Genomic DNA, 7047 nt, shown 5'->3' on the forward strand with positions numbered 1-7047 from the left:
TTCAAAATGATACTCAAGTAAAAGTAGAGACGTATTTGATATTGCATGAACTTAAGTATCAAAAGCTAAATGCATTCTATATGACATTGGTGCATTCCAGTCCTTGGGAGCGTTCCATCCTCAAATCACTGACGTCTAAAGGTTCTGTTAAAGTGGTATGTGGTCCAGTTATGCTGCTCTGATTATGTCCTCTTGAAGTTGGCAGGCTTCAGATTTTAAAGTACATAATCCTTGTACACTTTTGCCATGTTTTCTATGCAAAATCTTTTTATTCAAGGTAACTAGTAAATGGTGGGTTCAGATGAGTGGAGTGAAAAGTACCCTTAATTTCCCTGAAATTAAAACACTCAAGTAAGTACCTCAAAATTGTACTTAACTAAAATATTTCAAACTTTACTTAGTTAGTTTCCACCACTGTCAATACGGTCACATAATAATAACAATAATAATAATAATAATAATAATAATAATAATAATAATAATAATAATAATAATAATAATAATAATAATAATAATAATAATAATAATAATAATAATAATAATAATAATAATAATAATAATAATAATAATAATAATAATAATAATAGTAATAGTAATAATAATAATAATAATAATAATAATAATAATAATAATAATAATAATAATAATAATAATAATAATAATAATAATAATAATAATAATAATAATAATAATAATAATAATAATAATAATAATAATAATAATAATAATAATAATAATAATAATAATAATAATAATAATAATAACAATAATAATAATAATAATAATAATAATAATAATAATAATAATAATAATAATAATAATAATAATAATAATATAATAATAATAATAATAATAAATAATAATAATAATAATAATAATAATAATAATAATAATAATAATAATAATAATAATAATAATAATAATAATAATAATAATAATAATAATAATAATAATAATAATAATAATAATAATAATAATAATAATAATAATAATAATAATAATAATAATAATAATAATAATAATAATAATAATAATAATAATAATAATAATAATAATAATAATAATAATAATAATAATAATAATAAAATAATAAAATAATAATAATAATAATAATAATAATAATAATAATAATAATAATAATAATAATAATAATAATAATAATAATAATAATAATAATAATAATAATAATAATAATAATAATAATAATAATAATAATAATAGTGGCTCGGGAGGTAGAGCAGTCGTCTGGTTCCCGGTTCAATTCCCGCTCCTCCCGGGCAGCATGTCGATGTGTCCTTGAACAAGACACTTAACCCCTAATTGCTCCCGATGAGCAGGTTGGCCCCTTGCATGGTTGCCTCCGCCGTCGGTGTGTGAATGTGTGAGTGAATGGGTACAATGTGATTAACAAATTGTAAAGCGCTTTGGATAAAAGCGCTATATAAAAAAGCAGCCATTTACCATTTACCAATAATAATACTATATGGTATCAATCTTGCGTTGATCCAATAATTACTTCCCCGCGATCGGAGCGTGTGTCTGTAATGTACTGTGTAACGTATTCTGTTGGTGACGATCGAAGAATAGAAACCCCCCCACCCCCACCCTTTCATGCATGCATGATGAAACATAATACCGATAATATAGCGTTGATTTCAGATTGATTGTTGATCCACGCGAGGAATGGCACGATTTCTAGTGAATGCACTAAACGCTGCTTAGTGGCGTTCAATGGGATTACACAGAATTACTCTAAAACTATACTCATATTCACCACGATATAAAACGGGAATGTATGGATGAAAAAATTCTTTCTTTTTCACAAATTGAACGATAGATACTCGATGTAAAATGGGCAATCGTTTTATATCCATAGCTATGATATTTAATATAGTTTTAGCCCTGCAAACACTGGCATGTATCCCCATTCATTACAGCGCTGGCACACAGTGACACGGCCATACGGCCCACAACCGGCCTGAGTGATTTTTCCCAGTCCGGCCCTGGATATGGATTCTGTGACCTAAACCTCCTCAGGCCAGATCTTGAGTGCAGCTTACCTCACATGCAGACACCTGGGGAGGTTAGAGAGGAACCTCCTGCACCAGTGACGCACTGCAGCTCAATTATGAAAGATGTCCTTTGATGCGTTTGTGTGAGGCCCAAGCCCAAGCTCCTGGGAGTCTCTGTTCTGTGCCTGCGTGTTTGACTGGGAGTCTCTGTTCTGTGCCTGCGTGTTTGAGCAGTTGGAGGAAAAGCTCCGCCAAAGATGCAAAGTGTCCCTCACAGGTCGATGGCGTAAGACGCTTCCTATTGTCGCATTTCCGTTCATACATTGAATCCCTTATCCTTGTTCGATATCAGAACCGGGTCACTGTGGCGCTCCTCAAGTGAACTTGTTTACACGAGTAAGCCCTTAAAATAGCAGAGTATACTCCTACAAAAACAGTAGGAGAAGAATGGGCTCATTAAAGTGAAAACCTCCACCAAGGATCAACCATGTCCTCAGTTTGCCATTGCTTTCATCCTCAACTTTTACTGGATAGATGACTAGAAATGAGAGTTGCCTATTATTGCCAGTCTCAACAGACCCAGGCTGTAAAGTCATGTTTTATGTATCAACAATGGTGATACTGCCTCTGATCACACTGCGATAATGAAAATAAGTTTGTCAAGGTTGATGCAAAGCAGACAACGTGTTCACAAGTAGCACATCACTTCCTGTTCGCCATGCATTTCTAGATGTGAAGCAACTCTATTACTGGCAATGTTACTCACTCACTCACTCACTCACTCACTCACTCACTCACTCACTCACTCACTCACTCACTCACTCACTCACTCACTCACTCACTCACTCACTCACTCACTCACTCATTCATTCATCCATCAGTAATTCACCAACACTGAGCCACTCTGCCCCTAGTGGCTCACAGGCGTGGCACTTTGTGTAAAACTAGTTTAATCTATGTGAGAATGCTTCACATCTATGAATGTATCTATTCTACACTGTGTATGCTTGTTCCCAAATGTTATTGGATCTGGATAATATATCTAAAATAATACTACATATTGATACCATCAATTGGATATCACAAAGGGACATCACATTTCAAATGTCATCATGATCGCATAAGCTGTAAATTGATGTTTTAATTTTTTGTTGTGAAAATAGCGTTGCCATGACTCAAAACCTCACAGTGGTCCTCGCTGTAGCAGGACAAACGTGGTGCAAATCGACGGTCAAAACAACAGTTTGGACTATCAGCTATGTAAGATGTTCTTATTGTTTTGCCTAGTTATTCACCACCAGCCATGCACCCATGCCCCACAAGTAGCCAAGCCTACACCAGCATCTCCCTACTTGCCAGTGCCTTGTCTCGCTGGGACAGAGAGACACACTGCTGGCTGCTGTGAGTTGTGTTGTCACAGACAGTTTGAGCAGCCTACAGCCTGGTGTAAGACCGATGCATGGACGGACCAGAGAGATTGATACAGTGAGTGTGGAGCTTGTGAAGAGCAAGAGTCAAGTCAAACTGCACTCTCCACAGTGCTGAAACCTTTGTCTCAATTATGTTTTTGGGAGAGGTAGGCTTAATATTAAGGCACCCAATAACAACTAGGAAGACATCAATTATCAGCCTACAATTTATTTTCTGTTCTACAGTGTTTCTGCTGCTTTGACCCATCGCCCTATGATTATAGTTGATTAAATCGCATGAGACACATTTGCCAAAATCTAAACGTCCAACCATAAAAAATATCAAATCCCAAACAGAATAATTAAATCGGCTATAGCCTAATGTAGAAGTTATTTCATCACTATTTGGCTATTAGGCTGAGCATTTTACTGCCACGTTGACAGAGCAGAGAAGAATGGTTGGATCTCGCCTGTCAGGTAGCCTACTTCCAGTGTGCACTGAAATACCAAAGATACTGAGGTCTGTCAGTCACTGGCATTTCTATTGTGGTCTGCAGTTATGGTTATATTTAGATCAAATGCTTTATACATTATGTAAACATAATATATATATATAGTATATATATATACAGTATATATACATAAGTATTCAATTTTACTTTACAGTCCCACAAATGTCCCGCAAAATTGGCATGCTATTCTGCATTTGGATCATATGGATTTGGTGACCCAAATCCATTAATAGACACCATGCAACACATTTAATGAGAATCGGGTGAACAGCCCAGGACGAGTAGTTCATTGGTCAGGACTCAGGATATACACTAATTTAAAAATGTAAAGTTTGGCCTGATGGTGGTGTTAGAGAAAAGGTCATGGGGTCACCTAAATCACTAAGTGTCACTAAGAGTGTCACTAAGAGTCATGAATGCTCACAGCAAAAATCGTATGGCAACCTGGCCATTACTTTTGAAATATCTTAAGAAATAAAGACAAAAAACTAAATAAGCAGACAAACTGAGACGAAAACAGAGGTACCCCTTGACAGAGGTAATTAGTCAAAGTAAAGGCAGATAAGTAGATAACTGATCTCTCAAAGACTGAAAGAGATGGAAGGTGTCATGACTTGCTTCTTACCCAGTATTACCATATTACTATTACAATATTATTAGTAATTCATAGTTCAAATAGACCACTGTTGCTCCCCAGCACATGTGGTTTCCCCCAGGTACTCCAGTTTCCTCTCGCATCATAAAAGCATGCTAGGTACATGAATTTACTGTTTATATTTCTCACTTACCCTATCCCTATCCTACCTGTAATTTTGACACTACTACCACCATCATCCTGATTACAACAGAGACTAACACAACACCAGTGTTGTAGTACTCGAGTCCAGGACTTGTGACTCGACTTGGACTTGAGCACTGATGACTCTGACTTGGACTTGGACTCGAGCATTGACTGCATTCGGACTTGGAACGTGCAGAAGAGGACTCAGACTTGTTAATTGATAAATACAGTTATTTTTATTAAAAAAACTAGTTTTTAATTGGCCCTAATCATTTGGCATAAGATGATTATGCCGCAGAGCGGCAAGGTGGTGTAGTGGTTAACACTGTCGCCTCACAGATAGAAGGTTGTGGGTTCGATTCCCGCTTGGGGACAAGGTTGCCGTGTTGCCAGTTACCCAGGTGGGGTATCTCCCCGGCCTTTCTGTGTGGAGTTTGCATGTTCTCCCCGTGCTCGCAAGGGTTTCCCCTCCCGATAAGATAAACCCAATGGAAAAACATGCACAACAGATCGCTAACGTCCCTGACGAAGACGGACAGGAGTACTTGGATTGGTCCCTGGACGCGGCGCTCGCCGCAGCCCTCGTCTGCTCCTAGCTGCCCTTGGGGGGAAGGACGACGGGATGGGAAGTGCAGAGAACATTTCGTCAGCAACTCAGTGCATGTGTGTGTGTGTGTGTGTGTGTGTGTGTGTGTGTGTGTGTGTGTGTGTGTTCTTGTGTGTCGCCCATCACATGTGTGTGTGTGTGTTAATCTGAAGACAAATAAAGACGTATACATTATTGATGGCTATATTAATAGCGTAACATTATTTAATTTAGGTGGTGATCGGTGTCATTTATGTTTAATGTAGACCTTTTTAAATTACATTTTTTATTTTTTTTAATGTTTTCTGCCAGAGTGGAGGTGACTCAATCGGACTCGGACTAGGGTAATGGGGACTCGACTCGGACTCGACTCGGGCTCTTTTTTGGTGACTCGAACTCGAACACTGGGGACTCGAGACTCGACTCGGACTCGAGATTTAGTGACTCGACTACACAACACTGCACTACACACATATATGTGCAGCACAACAGTCACATACCTGTGGAGAATTACATGGACGGGCGAGTGCTCCTCGGACGTTCTCGACATACTGTAAATATTTGACATTTGCCATTTTAAAAGTGCCCTGATAGGCCCTCAAGTGCTCTCTCGTGTGCACAGCCCAGGCAGAGCTTTATTTAGAACAGAAGCACTCCTTTATGTGTCATTTAGGTCATTGAAAGCAAATACTGTCATGTTCATTTTCATCTTTAAAGGATCAAATGGGTGTGTGTTTGTGTGCACATGTGTGTGTGTGTGTGTGTGTGTGTGTGTGTGTGTGTGTGTGTGTGTGTGTGTGTGTGTGTGTGTGTGTGTGTGTGTGTGTGTGTGTGTGTGTGTGTGTGTGTGTGTGTGTGTGTGTGTGTGTGTGTGTGTGTGTGTGTGTGTAACCGTATTGTGTAAGTTCATAATCTTTGACTGAGATATACGTTATTTAGTTCTTATACTGTTACAACCAATAAAGGTAAATGTTTTAACTTTACCTTAGCGTAATCTTTACTTGTTTCCTTTGTAACTATTACAGTACCCATATGCCTCGGCATGCCTCTGCAAACTTCGACCAATCTTGGTTTTGATTGTAGCTATGAATAAAACGTTCAAACCATGAAAGCTATGGTGTATAAAAACAAACTGAGTATGAGTATATAATTCCAATAGTGTATTCTGTCTGCTGTTTTGACTATTTTGGTTTTGTAACGTCATCCTCTCAGCTCCACAGCGTTCATTCGCGACTGGTCTTCAAATAAGAGGCATATGTATAGCTACTGTAGTAGTTTCCATGGAAACAAGTAAAGATTCAATTGCATTAGGATTAGGTACACAGTCTTGTATCCATTACTTTTTTTCTTGTCTTTGTCAAATGTAAAAACATAGATCTCATTTAAATATGCTCAACTCTGCTACCGTCAAATGTCAGACCAACTGAATAAGTGGAACTATATAAACCTTGATAAACTTGATGATAAATGATAAAAGACCATATAAAAAAATTTGTCTGGAACCAGTTGAGTCTTAAAACAATCACGTGACTCCACAGGTATATTAATCTATTACCAAAGATTAAAGGGCAGTTCACCCAAAATAAAAAGTAAAAATAAAAACATATTTTGCCCATTACTCAGAGTAATATCTATCCATCCAGATAGTTTCTGTGTGATTCACTTAGTTTTAGAGATATCTGCTGTAGAGGTATTTCCCGTTACTCCAATAATAATGAATGAGCGTGTATTTCAATAGTTCCTACAT

Source organism: Notolepis coatsorum, assembly GCF_963971535.1.
Source record: "Notolepis coatsorum genome assembly, chromosome: 6".
Classification (NCBI taxonomy): Eukaryota; Metazoa; Chordata; class Actinopteri; order Aulopiformes; family Paralepididae; genus Notolepis; species Notolepis coatsorum.